We start from the raw sequence: 17,438 nt of genomic DNA on the forward strand, positions 1-17,438 counted from the left end.
TGGCCGTGACCCTAAGCATTTTGTTTTTCAGTATTACCACCGGATACATAAATTCCACAGACACATAACTGGGTGAACCTTTTTAGATTGTGACTTAGCTTTGCTAGAGTCCCTAGTTAGAGGTGTCCAGAGCTCTTAAGCACACTCTTTTTGCTTTGGACCACGACTTTAACCGCTCAGTCTCAAGCTTTTTACTTGACACCTTTACACCACAAGCACATGGTTAGGGACAGCTTGGTTTAGCCACTTAGGCCAGGATTTTATTCCTTTGGCCCTCCTATCCATTAATGCTCAAAGCTTTGATCCTTTTTACCCTTGCCTTTTAGTTTAAAGGGTTATTGGCTTTTTCTGCTTGCTTTTTTTTTTTTTGCAAGTTTTATTTTTCACTGCTTTTTCTTGCTTCAAGAATCAATTTTATAATTTTTCAGATTATCAATAATATTTCTCCTTTTCATTATTTCTTTCAAGAGCCAACAATTTTAATATTCATAAACAATAATATCAAAAATATGCACTGTTCAAGCATTCATTCAGAGAACAAAAAGTATTACCACCACATCAAAATAATTAGATTATTTTCAAGATATAATTCAAAATTCATGTACTCCTTTTTTCTTTTTCAGAAAACATTTTTTTTCATTTAAGAAAGGTGAAGGATTCATAGGACATTCATAGCTTTAAGACATAGACTCTAAACTTTATTGATCATGAAATAAAAATAAGACCTGAAATAATCATAAAAGCAGACAAATAATAACAAAAGAAAGGAAATTAAAGACATAAAAACAAATGACTCTAATACTAATGCTCATGTAACTCTTAAAATAGATCTCTAATAACAAAAATTATCATAGAGTTAGGACTCAACAACCTGAATTGGGAGAGGCAAGTGCTCCTTCAATTTGTGGGACGCCTGGCTCTTCAAGGGACAGCTTCTTGCGCTTTAGCTCCTATATCTCATGCCCTTGTTTCTCTTGTTCTATGAGCAGTCTGCAAAGCATGCTATTTTGATTCTGCTACTCCTGTTTGAGTTGATTCACAGCTTCTTGCAGCTTGGTGACAGATGCTTCTAAGCGAGCCCAATAGTCAAATTGAGAAATTTCTGGAAGGAGTTCATGTGCCCCCCTCTTGGTGGGGTTATCTTGAATTTGAGGTCCATCCATAATTTTTTTGGTGATTGGGCGTTCAACTGGGATAAATTCATCCACACCCATCTGTACCTCCCGTATCTTTGCATAGCAGACTAATCAAACTTGGGTAGGCCAATTTGGCCTCAGTGGATTCCTTGTTTGCAATTGTGTAAATTTCAATGGGGATCAACTGATGAATCTCTACCTCCTTCCCTAGCATAATACAATGAATCATCACTGCCCTCTTGATAGTGACTTCAGATCGGTTGCTGGTTGGGAGAATAGAGCGCCCAATGAAATCCAGCCAACCTCTGGCAACTAGTTTAAGATCTCCTCTCTTTAACTGGTTTGGGACACCTTTTGAATTGGTAATCCATTTAGTTCTAGGGAGGCATATGTCTTCTAGAACTTGATCCAGCCTTTTATCCTTGGCCATCCTCCTATTAAAGGATTCTGGATCATCTTGCAGTTGAGGAAGTTTAAGAACTTCTCTCACTTTGTCCAGGTGGAAGTAAATAATCTTCCCCCTGACCATAGTCTGGAAGGTGTAAAAAGCAGTTTCCTCTAATCTTTGCTTCTCTGTCATCAACAGATTTACATAGAATTCTTGTACCATGTTTCTTCCAACAGGTATCTCAGGATTAGCCAGGACTTCCCAGCCCCTGTTTTGAATCTGCTCTTGGATTTCTGAGTATTCATCTTCTTTCAGATTGAATCTAACTTCCAGGATCACTGATCTTCTACATAATATTTTAAGGTAGTGGTCTGCATGTTCTTTGGTGCAGAATTTCTCATGCATCCAAAGTGGCTTTGAGTTGCCTTCTTTCTTGCCTCTTGAAGTGGTTTGTTTTCCTTTGGGAGCCATGAGCTTTGTTTGTTTTGGCTTAGGGATCACGGAAATTACACCAAACTTAGTGCTTTGCTTGCCCTCAAGCAAAATAGAAAGAAAGAAGATGAATAGATGGAGAGAAGGATTCCAATGATGAACCAAAGGGGGTGGCCGAATTTATAAATAAAGGGGAGGGAGGGAATGGGGTCAAAAATTTAAAAAAGAAAAAGATATGATTGAAAGATATGATTGATAAGAGATAAACATGATATGCAAAAGAGAAGATTGTTTTCAAAATTTAAGAGATATGAAGAAGATATGAAGAAGTTAAATCTGAATTTCTTGTTTATGCATCTAAGAAATAAAAGATAATATGAATGAATTGAAAATATTTGAAAAGAAATTGGAAAGATAAATTAGTTTTTGAAAAAAAATTGAAAAGAATTTGAAGGTGAATTAAAAGGAATTTGTAAGATTATGAATTTTTGTTGATGGAAGTTAGAAATTGAATGTTTGTAATGTTTAGATGCAGAAAATTTTGAATTAAAACAAGAAAATTCGAAAAAATTTGAATTGAAAACGAAATTACCTCTCCCCTATCTGTTCTGGCGTTAAACGCCCAGAATGATATCCATTCTGGCGTTTAACGCCCATCTGGTGGCCATTTTGGGCGTTTAACGCCCAGCCAGGTATCCTGGTTGGCGTTAAACGCCAGAAATCCTTCTTCACTGGGCGTTTTTCTGAACGCCCAGAATGCTGCCAATTCTGGCGTTAAACACCCAGAATGCTGCCTATTCTGGCGTTTAATGCCCAGAATGATACCTTTACTGGCGTTAAACGCCCAGAATAATAGTCATTCTGGCGTTTAACGCCCAGTTTGTCTCTTTACTGGCTTTTTGACGCCAGTGAGCTCCTTTCCTCTGTGATTTCTCTGTTTTATGTCTTGAACCTCCATTTTTCTGACTTTTTCACTGAAAATATATTAATTAACAAGGAAAACAAAATTAAAAAGACTTATCTAACTGTTACAAACATCTAATTATTGATAATGGCTGGGTTGCCTCCCAGTAAGTGCTTCTTTATTGTCTTTAGCTGGACTTTTACTGAGCTTTTAACTTAGTCTCAGCTTTGAGCATTCTTGCTCAACATTGCCGTCAATATAATGTTTGATTCGTTTTCCATTAACAACGAAATTTTTGTCAGAATCAATATCTTGAAGTTCTACATAGCCATATGGTGACACACTTGTAATCACATATGGGCCCCTCCACTGGGATTTCAATTTTCTGGGGAACAATCTGAGCCTAGAGTTAAACAGCAGGACCTTCTGTTTTGTCTCAAAGACTCTAGATGACAGCCTTTTGTCATGCCATATTTTTGCTTTCTCCTTATAAATTTTGGCATTTTTGAAATTATTGAGTCTGAATTCTTCCAACTCATTCAACTAGAGTAATCTCCTCTCTCCAGGTACTTTAGTATTAAGGTTTAGGAACCTGGTTGCCCAGTAGGCCTTGTGTTCCAGTTCCACTGGCAGATGACATGCTTTTTCATACACAAGCTGGTATGGAGAGGTCCCTATAGGAGTTTTGAATGCTGTTCTGTATGCCCATAGAGCATCATCCAGACCTCTTGCCCAATCCTTTCTACGGGCATTTACAGTCCACTCTAGGATTCGCTTTACTTCTCTATTTGAGACTTCAGCCTGTCCATTTGTCTGTGGATGATATGGAGTTGCCACTTTATGGTTAATTCCATATCGGACCAGAGCAGAGTCAAGCTGTTTATTGTAGAAATGAGTGCCTCCATCGCTGATCAGTATCCTAGGGACACCGAACCTGCTAAAGATAGGCTTCTGGAGGAACTTTATCACTGTCTTAGTATCATTAGTGGGTGTTGTAATTGCCTCTACCCATTTAGATACATAGTATACTGCTACCAGAATATAAGTGTTTGAGTATGATGGTGGGAAAGGCCCCATGAAATCAATACCCCATACATCAAATAACTCAATCTCTAAGATCCCTTGTTGAGGCATGGCATAACCGTGAGGTAGATTACTAGCTCTCTGGCAACTATCACAGTTACGTACAAACTCTCGGGAGTCTCTATAGAGGGTAGGCCAGTAGAAGCCACATTGGAGAACCTTGGTGGCTGTTCGCTCACCTCCGAAATGTCCTCCATATTGTGATCCATGACAATGCCATAAGATTTTCTGTGCCTCTTCTCTAGGCACACATCTATGGATCATTCCGTCTGCACACCTCTTAAAGAGATATGGTTCATCCCACAAGTAGTATTTTGCATCAGAAATCAATTTTTTCGTTTGTACCTTGCTGTACTCTTTGGGTATGAATCTCACAGCTTTATAGTTTGCAATGTCTTCAAACCATGGTACTTCCTGAATGGCAAAGAGTTGCTCATCCGAGAAGGTTTTAGAGAGCTCAGTAGGAGGGAGGGATGCTCCTGCTACTGGTTCTATTCGGGACAAGTGATCTGCTACTTGGTTCTCTGTCCCTTTTCTGTCTCTTATTTAGATATCAAACTCTTGCAGAAGCAACACCCATCTTATGAGTCTGGGTTTTGAATCCTGCTTTGTGAGGAGATATTTTAGAGCAGCATGGTTAGTATGAACAATCACTTTTGATCCTTGGTGCACGAAATTGTGATCTCAGGCAACGGCGCCAGAAACTCTGTACGCACGTCTTAATAAATCGTTTTTCATTCACAACTTCGATACAACTAACCAGCAAGTGCACCGGGTCGTCCAAGTAATAAACCTTACGTGAGTAAGGGTCGATCCCACGGAGATTGTTGGTATGAAGCAAGCTATGGTCACCTTGTAAATCTCAGTCAGGCGGATATCAAAAGGTTATGGAGTTTTCGAAATTAAATAATAAGTAAACATAAACTAAGGATAGAAATACTTATGTAATTCATTGGTTAGAATTTCAGATAAGCGTATAGAGATGCATTCGTTCCTCTGAACCTCTGCTTTCCTGCTGTCTTCATCCAATCAATCTTACTCCTTTCCATGGCTGGCTTTATGTAAGGACATCAGCGTTGTCAATGGCTACTTTTAATCCTCTCTGGAAAATGGTCCGATGTGTTGTCACTGCATGGCACGGAGGCATCACCCTTGCCAATGGCTGCATCCTATCCTCTTGTGAAAATGGTCCAAATGCTCTGTCACAGCACGGCTAATCATCTGAGATTCTCGATCATACTGGAATAGGATTCACCCTCCTTTTGCGTCTGTCACTACGCCCAGCACTCGCGAGTTTGAAGTTCATCACAGTCATTCAATCCCGGAATCCTACTCGGAATACCACAGACAAGGCTTAGACTTTCCGGATTCTCATGAATGCCGCCATCAATCTAGCTTACACCACGAAGATTCTGATTAAGAGATCCAAGAGATACTCATTCAATCTAAGGTAGAACAGAAGTGGTTGTCAGGAACGCGTTCATGGGGAATGATGATGATTGTCACGTTCATCACATTCATGTTGAAGTGCGAATGAATATCTTAGAAGCGGAATAAGTTGAATTGAATAGAAAAATAGTAGTACTTTGCATTAATCTTTGAGGAACAGCAGAGCTCCACACCTTAATCTATGGAGTGTAGAAACTCTACCGTTGAAAATACATAAGTGAAAGGTCCAGGCATGGCCGAATGGCCAGCCCCCAAAACGTGATCACAGGATCAAAAATACAATCCAGGATGATCCGAAGATGTCTAATACAATAGTAAAAAGTCCTATTTATAATAAACTAGCTACTAGGGTTTACAGAAGTAAGTAATTGATGCATAAATCCACTTTCGGGGCCCACTTGGTGTGTGCTTGGGCTGAGCTTGAATGTTACATGTGTAGAGGTAAATCTTGGAGTTGAACGCCAGTTTGTAACGTATTTCTGGCGTTCAACTCTGGCTTGTGACGTGTTTCTGGCGTTTAACTCCAGACAGCAGCGTAGAACTGACGTTCAACACCCTTTTACGTCGTCTAAACACGGCCAAAGTATGGACTATTATATATTGCTGGAAAGCCCTGGATGTCTACTTTCCAACGCAATTGGAAGCGCGCCATTTTGAGTTTCTGTAACTCCAGAAAATCCACTTTGAGTGCAGGGAGGTCAGAATCCAACAGCATCAGCAGTCCTTCTTCAACCTCTGAATCTGATTTTTGCTCAAGTCCCTCAATTTCAGCCAGAAAATACCTGAAATCACAGAAAAACACACAAACTCATAGTAAAGTCCAGAAATGTGAATTTAACATAAAAACTAATGAAAACATCCCTAAATGTAACTAGATCCTACTAAAAACATACTAAAAACAATGCCAAAAAGCGTATAAATTATCCGCTCATCACAACACCAAACTTAAATTGTTGCTTGTCCCCAAGCAACTGAAAATCAAATAGGATAAAAAGAAGAGAATATACTATAAATTCCAAACTATCAATGAAACATAGCTCCAATTAAATGAGCGGGACTTGTAGCTTTTTGCCTCTTGAATAGTTTTGGCATCTCACTTTATCCATTGAAGTTCAGAATGATTGGCATCTATAGGAACTCAGAGTTCAGATAGTGTTATTGATTCTCCTAGTTCATTATGTTGATTCTTGAACACAGCTATTTTATGAGTCTTGGCCGTGGCCCTAAGCACTTTGTTTTCCAGTATTACCACCGGATACATAAATGTCACAGACACATAACTGGGTGAACCTTTTCAGATTGTGACTCAGCTTTGCTAAAGTCCCCAATTAGAGGTGTCCAGGGTTCTTAAGCACACTCTTCTTTTGCTTTGGACCTTGACTTTAACCGCTCAGTCTCAAGTTTTCACTTGACACCTTCACGCCACAAGCACATGGTTAGGGACAGCTTGGTTTAGCCGCTTAGGCCAGGATTTTATTCCTTTAGGCCCTCCTATCCACTGATGCTCAAAGCCTTGGGATCCTTTTTATTTACCCTTGCCTTTTGGTTTTAAGGGTTATTGGCTTTTTGCTCTTGCCTCTTAGTTTTAAGAGCTTTGGCTTTTTCTGCTTGCTTTTTCTCTCTTTTTTTTCGCTATTTTTTTTCTTTTTTTTTCTGCAAGCTTTGTTCTTTGCTGCTTTTTCTTACTTCAAGAATCATTTTTATGATTTTTTAGATTATCAAATAACATGTTTCTTTGTCATCATTCTTTCAAGAGCCAACATATTTAACATTCTTAAACAACAACTTCAAAAGACATATGCACTGTTCAAGCATTCATTCAGAAAACAAAAAGTATTGTCACCACATCAAAATAATTAAACTAAGTTCAAGGACAAATTCGAAACTCATGTACTTCTTGTTCTTTTGAATAAAAACATTTTTCATTTAAGAGAGGTGATGGATTCATAGGACATTCATAACTTTAAGGCATAGTTACTAACTACTAATGATCATGTAATAAGACACAAACATGGATAAGCACTTAACATTAAGAAAACGAAAAACAGAGAAAGTAAGAACAAGGAATGAGTCCACCTTAGTGATGGTGGCGTTTCCTTCTTGAGGAACCAATGATGTCCTTGAGCTCTTCTATGTCTCTTCCTTGTCTTTGTTGCTCCTCCCTCATTGCTTTTTGATATTCTCTGATTTCATGAAGGATGATGGAGTGCTCTTGATGTTCCACCCTTAATTATCCCATGTTGGAACTTAATTCTCCTAGGGAGGTGTTGATTTGCTCCCAATAGTTTTGTGGAGAAAGATGCATTTGAGGCATCTCCAGGATCTCATGGTGATGAGCTTCTTCATGTGCCTGTTGAGATCCATGAATGGGCTCTCTTGCTTGCTCCATCCTTTTCTTAGTGATGGGCTTCTCTTCCTCAATGGGAATGTCTCCTTCTATGAAAGCTCCAACTAAGTAACATAGATGGCAAATAAGATGAGGAAAAGCTAGCCTTGCCCAAGGATAGGGCTTTTCGGCTATTTTGTAGAGTTCAAGGGAGATGATTTCATGAACTTCTACTTCCTCTCCAATCATGATGCTATGAATCATGATGGCCCGATCCACAGTAACTTCAGATCGGTTGCTAGTGGGGATGATGGAGCGTTGGATGAACTCCAACCATCCTCTAGCCACAGGCTTGAGGTCCAGTCTTCTTAATTGAACCGGCTTGCCTTTGGAGTCAATCTTCCATTGAGCTCCTTCCACACATATGTCCATGAGGACTTGGTCCAACCTTTGATTAAAGTTGACCCTTCTAGTGTAGGGGCGTGCATCTCCTTGCATCATAGGCAAGTTAAACGCCAACCTCACATTTTCCGGACTAAAATCTAAGTATTTCCCCCGAACCATGGTGAGATAATTCTTTGGGTTCGGGTTCTTACTTTGATCATGGTTCCTAGTGAACCATGCATTGGCATAGAACTCTTGAACCATTAGGATGCCGACTTGTTGGATGGGGTTTGTTAGAACTTCCCAACCTCTTCTTTGGATTTCATGTCGGATCTCCGGATACTCATTCTTCTTGAGCTTGAAAGGGACCTCGGGGATCACCTTCTTCTTGACCACAACATCATAGAAGCGGTCTTAATGAGCTTTGGAGATGAATCTTTCCATCTCCCATGACTTAGAGGTGGAAGCTTTTGTCTTCCTTTTTCCTTTTCTAGAGGATTCTCCGGTCTTGGGTGCCATCAATGGTAATGGAAAAATAAAAAGCTTATGCTTTTACCACACCAAACTTAGAATATTGCTCGCCCTCGAGTAAGAGAAGAAAGGATAGATGAAGAAGAAGAAGAAAATATGGAGGAGAGGGGTTAAGGTTCGGCCATAAGGGTGGTTTTTGGGTGGGAAATTGATTTTGAATTTTGAAGGTAGGTGGGGTTTATGAGGTAGGTTTATAGGGAAGAGTGGATGGATGTGAGTGGTGAAGTGGTGATAGGGAAGAGAGATTGAGGTGATTGGTGAAGAATTTTGGGGAAGAGTGTTTATGGGATTGTGTGAAAGAGGGGTGAGAAGAAGTGAGTGGAGGTAGGTGGGGATCCTGTGGGGTCCACAGATCCTGAGGTGATCCTGTGGGGTCCACAGATCCTGAGGTGTTCAAGGATTTACAACCTTGCACCAAATTGGGCATGCAAAATGCCCTTGCACACAACTCTGGGCGTTCAGCGCTAGATTGGTGCTTGTTCTGGGCGTTGAACGCCCATTTGTTGCCCATTTCTGGCGTTGAATGCCAGAACCATGCTTGTTCTGGGCGTTCAGCGCCAGCTCTTCTCCAGGGTGCAATTCTGGCGTTCAAACGCCCAGATGCTGCCCATTTTGGGCGTTCAGCGCCAGAACCATGCTCTATTCTGGTGTTGAACGCCAGCCAGATACTTCTTACTGGCGTTTAAACGCCAGTGAGATCCTCCTCCAGGGTGTGATTTTTCTTCTGCTGTTTTTGATTTCGTTTTCAATTTTTATATTTATTTTGTGACTCCACATGATCATGAACCTAATAAAACATGAAAGAACAATAAAATTAGATAAATAAAAATTGGGTTACCTCCCAACAAGCGCTTTTTTAATGTCAATAGCTTGACAGTGGGCTCTCATGGAGCCTCACAGATGTTCAGAGTATTGTTGAGACTTCCCAACACCAAACTTAGAGTTTGACTGTGGGGGCTCTGGTTGACTCTGTTTTGAGAGAAGCTTTTTATGCTTCCTCTCCATGTTTACAGAAGGATGACCTCGAGTTTTAAACACAAGGGAGTCCTCATTCAATTGAAGGACTAGTTCACCTCTGTCAATATCAATCACAGCTCTTGCTATGGCTAGGAAGGGTCTTCCAAGGATGATGGATTCATCCTCATCCTTCCCAGTATCTAGGACTATGAAATCAGCAGGGATGTAAAGGCCTCCAACCTTTACTAACACATCCTCTACTTGTCCATAAGCCTGTTTTCTTGAATTGTCTGCCATCTCTAATGAGATTTTAGCAGCTTGCACCCCAAAGATTCCTAGTTTCTCTATTACAGAGAGGAGCATGAGGTTTATCCCTGAACCAAGGTCACACAGAGCCTTTTCAAAGATCATGTTGCCTATGGTACAAGGTATTACGAACTTTCCAGGATCCTGTTTCTTCTGAGGCAATGTCAGTTGATCCAGATCACTCAGTTCATTAGTAAACAAGGGAGGTTCATCTTCCCAAGTCTCAATACCAAATAATTTGGCATTCAGCTTCATGATTGCACCTAGGTACTTGGTAACTTGCTCTTCAGTAACATCCTCATTCTCTTCAGAAGAGGAATACTCATCAGAGCTCATGAATGGCATAAGGAGGTTTAATGGAATCTCTATGGTCTCTAGATGAGCCTCACAAAATTGTGATCTCAGGCAACGGCGCCAGAAACTCTGTACGCACGTCTTAATAAATCATTTTTCATTCATAACTTTGATACAACTAACCAGCAAGTGCACTGGGTCGTCCAAGTAATAAACCTTACGTGAGTAAGGGTCGATCCCACGGAGATTGTTGGTATGAAGCAAGCTATGGTCACCTTGTAAATCTCAGTTAGGTGGATATCAAAAGGTTATGGAGTTTTCGAAATTAAATAATAAGTAAACATAAACTAAGGATATAAATACTTATGTAATTCATTGGTTAGAATTTCAGATAAGCGTATAGAGATGCATTCATTCCTCTGAACCTCTGCTTTCCTGCTGTCTTCATCCAATCAATCTTACTCCTTTCCATGGCTGGCTTTATGTAAGGACATCACCGTTGTCAATGGCTACTTTTAATCCTATCTGAAAAATGGTCCGATGCGCTGTCACTGCATGGCTAATCATCTGGAGGCATCACCCTTGCCAATGGCTGCATTCTACCTCTTGTGAAAATGGTCCAAATGCTCTGTCACAGCACGGCTAATCATCTGAGGTTCTCGATCATACTGGAATAGGATTCACCCTCCTTTTGCGTCTGTCACTACGCCGAGCACTCGCGAGTTTGAAGTTCGTCACAATCATTCAATCCCGGAATCCTACTCGGAATACCACAGACAAGGCTTAAACTTTCCGGATTCTCATGAATGCCGTCATCAATCTAGCTTACACCACGAAGATTCTGATTAAGAGATCCAAGAGATACTCATTCAATCTAAGGTAGAACGGAAGTGGTTGTCAGGCACGCGTTCATGGGGAATGATGATGATTGTCACGTTCATCACATTCATGTTGAAGTGCGAATGAATATCTTAGAAGCAGAATAAGTTGAATTGAATAGAAAAACAGTAGTACTTTGCATTAATCTTTGAGGAACAACAGAGCTCCACACCTTAATCTATGGAGTGTAGAAACTCTACCGTTGAAAATACATAAGTGAAAGGTCCAGGCATGGCCGAATGGCCAGCCCCCAAAACGTGATCACAGGATCAAAAATACAATCCAGGATGATCCGAAGATGTCTAATACAATAGTAAAAAGTCCTATTTATAATAAACTAGCTACTAGGGTTTACAGAAGTAAGTAATTGATGCATAAATCCACTTTCGGGGCCCACTTGGTGTGTGCTTGGGCTGAGCTTGAATGTTACATGTGTAGAGGTAAATCTTGGAGTTGAACGCCAGTTTGTAACGTATTTCTGGCGTTCAACTCTGGCTTGTGACGTGTTTCTGGCGTTTAACTCCAGACAGTAGCGTAGAACTGACGTTCAACGCCCTTTTACGTCGTCTAAACACGGCCAAAGTATGGACTATTATATATTGCTGGAAAGCCCTGGATGTCTACTTTCCAACGCAATTGAAAGCGCGCCATTTTGAGTTCTGTAGCTCCAGAAAATCCACTTTGAGTGCAGGGAGGTCAGAATCCAACAGCATCAGCAGTCCTTCTTCACCCTCTGAATCTGATTTTTGCTCAAGTCCCTCAATTTCAGCCAGAAAATACCTGAAATCACAGAAAAACACACAAACTCATAGTAAAGTCCAGAAATGTGAATTTAACATAAAAACTAATGAAAACATCCCTAAAAGTAACTAGATCCTACTAAAAACATACTAAAAACAATGCCAAAAAGCGTATAAATTATCCGCTCATCAATCCTACTAAATAAGATCTGAACTTGTCAATGACATAAACCACTGCAAGTAACTCCTTTTCTGTGGTTGTGTAATTCTTCTATGCATCATTTAAAACACGACTAGCGTAATAAATGACATGCAGAAGCTTGTTATGCCTCTGTCCTAATACTGCACCAATGGCATGGTCACTGGCATCACACATTAGTTCGAATGGTAATGTTCAGTCTGGTGCAGAAATAACTGGTGCTGCGACCAGCTTAGCTTTCAGAGTTTTGAACGCCTGAAGACACTCCGTGTCAAAGACAAATGGCGTGTCAGCAGCTAGCAGATTGCTCAGAGGTTTTACAATTTTCAAAAAATCCTTTATAAACCTCCTATAAAATCCTGCATGTCCCAGAAAGCTTCTGATTCTCTTAATATTGGCAGGTGGTGGTAATTTTTCAATTACCTCTACCTTAGCTTGATCTACCTCTATTCCCTTCTTTGAAATTTTGTGCCCAAGGACAATTCCTTCAGTCACCATAAAGTGACATTTTTCCCAGTTTAAAACCAGGTTAATCTCTTGGCACCTTTTTAGAATAAGTGCTAGATGGTCAAGGCAGGAGCTGAATGAGTCTCCAAATACTGAGAATATAGAGAGCATGCACCTCTGAAAGGTTGCAGGTGCATTGCACAGACCAAATGGCATCCTTCTGTAGGCAAATACTCCAGATGGACATGTGAATGCTATTTTCTCTTGGTCTTGAGGATCTACTGCAATTTGGTTGTAACCTGAATAGCCGTCCAAAAAGTAGTAGTATTCATGACCTGCTAGTCTTTCTAGCATCTTGTCTATGAATGGTAAAGGAAAATGATCCTTCCTGGTGGCTGTATTGAGCCTTCTGTAGTCAATACACATATGCCACCCTGTAACTGTTCATGTAAGAACTAGTTCATTCTTTTCATTATGAACCACTGTCATGCCTTCCTTCTTGGGGACAACTTAGATAGGGCTCACCCAAGGGCTATCAGAAATAGGATAAATAATTCCAGCCTCCAGTAACTTAGTGACCTCTTTCTGCACCACTTCCTTCATGGCTGGATTTAGCCGCCTTTGTGGTTGAACCACTGGCTTAGCATCGTCCTCCAATAGGATCTTGTGCATGCATCTTGCTGGGCTAATGCCCTTAAGATCACTAATGGACCAACCAAGAGCTGTCTTTTGTGTCTTTAGCACCTGAATTAGTGCTTTGTCTTCCTGTGGATTTAAAGCAGAGCTTATGATCACTGGAAAAGTGTCACCTTCTCCCAGAAATGCATATTTCAGGGATGGTGGTAGTGGTTTGAGCTCAGGTTTAGGAGGCTTATCCTCTTCCTGAGGAGTTTTCAGAGGTTCTTCCGTTCTCTTTGGTTCCTCCAAATCAGGCTGAACATCCTTAAAAATGTCCTCTAGCTCTGACTCAAGACTCTCAGTCATATTGACCTCTTCCACCAAGGAGTCAATAACATCTGTGCTCAAGTAGTCTTTTGGTGTGTCTGGATGCTGCATAGCTTTGACAGCATTTAACTTAAACTCATCCTCATTGACTCTCAGAGTTATCTCTTCTCTTTGGACGTCAATGAGGGTTCGTCCAGTTGCTAGGAAAGGTCTTCCTAGAATGAGAGTTGCACTCTTGTGCTCCTCCATTTCTAACACTACAAAGTCAGTAGGAAAGGCAAATGGCTCAACCTTGACAATCATGTCCTCAATTATGCCTGATGGGATTTTGATGGAGCCATCAGCAAGTTGGAGGCATATCCGGGTTGGTTTAACTTCATCAGTCAAACCAAGCTTTTTGATAGTGGATGCAGGTATTAGGTTGATACTTGCCCCAAGGTCACACAGAGCTGTCTTGGTACAAGCATCCTCTAATGTGCATGGTATCGTAAAACTTCCAGGATCTTTAAGCTTCTCTGGTAAGCTTTTCAGAATGACTGCACTGGATTCTTCAGTGAGGAAAACTTTTTCAGTTTCTCTCCAATCCTTCTTATGGCTTAAGATCTCTTTCATGAACTTAGCATAAGAGGGTATTTGCTCAAGTGCCTCTGCAAATGGAATCTTTATTTCAAGAGTCCTGAGATAGTTTACAACGCAGGCAAATTGTTTATCCTATTCCGCTTGGTGGAGTTTCTGAGGATAAGGCATCTTGGCTTTGTATTCTTCAACCTTAGTTGCTGCAGGTTTATTTCCTACAGAAGTGGTTGGAGAAGCCTGCTTAAGGGGGTTGTTGTCAGCACTTGCAGGTGTCTGACCCCTTATTGGCGTTTGAACACTAGAATTGGGGGCTACTTGGGCATTTAACGCCAGATTGTCACCCTTTTCTAGCGTCTGAACGCCAGAATTGGCTGTCCCTTGGGCGTTTAACGCCACTTTTTCACCATTTTCTGGCGTTTGAACGCCAGATTCATTCCTCTTCGGGCTCTTACTGTCCTCAGAGGGATTTTGGGCAGTGGTTTGGTTATCCTTTGTTAGTTGTTTCTTTCTTGGCTTCCTGCTACCTTGGATTGATACATTCAGTATTTTTCCACTCCTTAATTGAACAGCTTGACATTCTTCTGTTATCTGTTTAGATAGCTGCTGTCTTGTCTGATCCAATTGTGCTTTCATATTTTGGTTAGCATTTTTAGTGTCTTGGAGCATCTCTTTAAATTCTGCGAACTGTTTTGTTATAATAAGCAATTGTTGATTGAGTTTAGCAACTTGTTCTTGAGGACTAAGTTCAGTGGATACTTCTTTAGCCTCTTCTTTCAGGGAGGACTCACTACTTAAGTACAGATGCTGATTTCTAGCAACTGTATCAATGAGCTCTTGAGCCTCTTCAATTGTCTTTTTCATATGTATAGATCCACCAGCTGAGTGGTCTAGAGATATTTGAGCTTTTTCTGTAAGTCCATAGTAAAAGATGTCTAACTGCACCCACTCTGAAAACATTTCAGAGGGGCATTTCCTTAGCATCCCTCTGTACCTCTCCCAGGCATTATAAAGAGATTCATTGTCTTCTTGTTTAAAGCCTTGGATGTCCAGCCTTAGCTGTGCCATCCTTTTTGGAGGGAAATATTGATTCAGGAATTTGTCTGATAAATGTTTTCATGTTCTTATGCTTGCTGTGGGTTGGTTATTTAACCACCTCTTAGCTTGATCTTTTACAGCAAATGAAAATAGTGATAATCTGTAGACATCCTGATCCACTTCTTTTATCACGTACTGTGTCAGCAATTTGTAAAAACTGTGCCAGAAACTCAGTAGGTTCTTCCTGTGGGAGACCGGAATACTGGCAATTTTGCTGCACCATGATAATGAGCTAAGGATTTAGCTCAAAACTGCTTGCTCTGATGGGGGGGTATACAGATACTACTCCCGTATGCAGCAGTAATGGGGTTAGCATATGACCCCATAGTCCTTCTAGACTGTTCATTTCCACTTAGGTCCATGATGGAGAAAAGGAAATTGGTGTGAATTGCAGATAATATATATATATATATATATATTTTTTTTAATTAAAAACAAACCGAATAAATAAATAAATAAAAAGATAAAATAAAATAATTGGAGAATAAAATATAAATTTCGAAAACTAGATAATAAAAAGAAATTTGAAAACTAAAATAATTAATTAATTAAGAAAATTTGAAAAACTTTGGATATGATTTTTGAAAAAGATTTTGAATTTTGAAATTTTAAAACTAAGATAAGATAAAATAAAAATTTTTAAAATAAAAATATGAATTTTTAAATGAAATTTTCAAAAATTTAATTAAATAAATAGAAAAGATATTTTGAATTTAATGAGGAAAGAGAAAAATAATAAAATGATACCAAACTTAGAATTTTTAGATCAAAACAAAGAAAACAAACAAGAAAACTTTGAATGTCAAGATGAACACCAAGAACACTTTGAAGATCAGGATGAACACCAAGAACAACTTTTAAAAATTTTTAAGAAAATAGAAATACAAAGGACACCAAACTTAAAATTTTTTATATTTTGGACACTAATAATTCGAAAATGTATAAGATAAACAGCAACAATCACCAAACAAGAAATTTTAAAGATCAAATAAAGAAAATTATCAAGAACAATTTGAAGATCACTAAAGAACTAAGAACATATAATTCGAAAATTGAAAGAAAAATAAGATCATGCAATTGACACCAAACATAAAATATGAAACTAAACTCAAACAAAAGACTAAATTATGAAGTTATAGGTTTTTTAAAAATTTTCGAAAATAGTTTAGAAAAATAAAATAAGGATTTTAAAATTTTAACCCAAAACAATAATAGAAGACTCAATGTTAGTGACTCTAAACCAAAAAGGCAAATTTTCCTAATCTAAGCAACAAAATAAATCGTCAGTTGTCCAAACTCGAACAATCCCCGGTAACGGCACCAAAAACTTGGTGCACGAAATTGTGATTACACTTTTCACAACTCCGCACAACTAACCAGCAAGTGCACTTGGTTGTCCAAGTAATACCTTACGTGAGTAAGGGTCGATCCCACGGAGATTGTCGGCTTGAAGCAAGCTATGGTTATTTTGTAAATCTTAGTCAGGAGATTAATGATAAGAGTGGTTATATTTATGAAAAATAAATATCATAAAATAAACAGTACTTGTGATGCAGTAATGAGAAACATGCTGAGGTTCCGGAGATGCTCTGTCATCTGAATCTCTGCTTTCCTACTGTCTTCTTCTCCAAACATGCATGGCCTCCTTCCATAGCAGGCTGTATGATCCTCTCGGATGAAAAATAACAAGCGCTGTCACCGCACAGCTAATCATCTGTCGGTTCTCACTAGCGTCGGAATAGGACCATTATCCTTTTGCACACTGTCACTGCGCCCAACATTCGCGAGTTTGAAGCTCGTCACAGTCATCCCCTTCCAGATCCTACTCGGAATACCACAGACAAGGTTTAGACTTTTCGGATCCCAGGAATGCTGCCAATGATTCTAGCCTATACCACGAAGGTTCTAACCTCCGGACTCGGTCTGTGGATTAGAAACCCAAGAGATACGCACTCAAGCTGTCACCCGATGACTACGTTGAGCTCAGATAGAACAGAGTGGTTGTCAGGCACGCATTCATAGGATTGAGGATAATGATGAGTGTCACGGATCATCATATTCTCCATATTGAAGTACGAGTAATGGCACCTAAGGCCGGAGAAGCCTCTAGAAAGAGGAAAGGGAAGGAAATTGCTTCCACCTCCGAGTCATGGGAGATGGAGAGATTCATCTCAAAGGTCCATCAAGACCACTTCTATGAAGTTGTAGCCAAGAAAAAGGTGATCCCCGAGGTCCCCTTCAAGCTCAAAAAGAGTGAATATCCAGAGATCCGACATGAGATTCAAAAAAGAGGTTGGAAAACTCTCACCAACCCAATCCAACAAGTCGAAATCTTAATGGTTCAAGAGTTCTATGCTAATGCATGGA

This window comes from Arachis ipaensis, chromosome B2, assembly GCF_059453495.1.
Source record: "Arachis ipaensis isolate K30076 ecotype BB chromosome B2, ASM5945349v1, whole genome shotgun sequence".
In the NCBI taxonomy this organism is placed as follows: domain Eukaryota; kingdom Viridiplantae; phylum Streptophyta; class Magnoliopsida; order Fabales; family Fabaceae; genus Arachis; species Arachis ipaensis.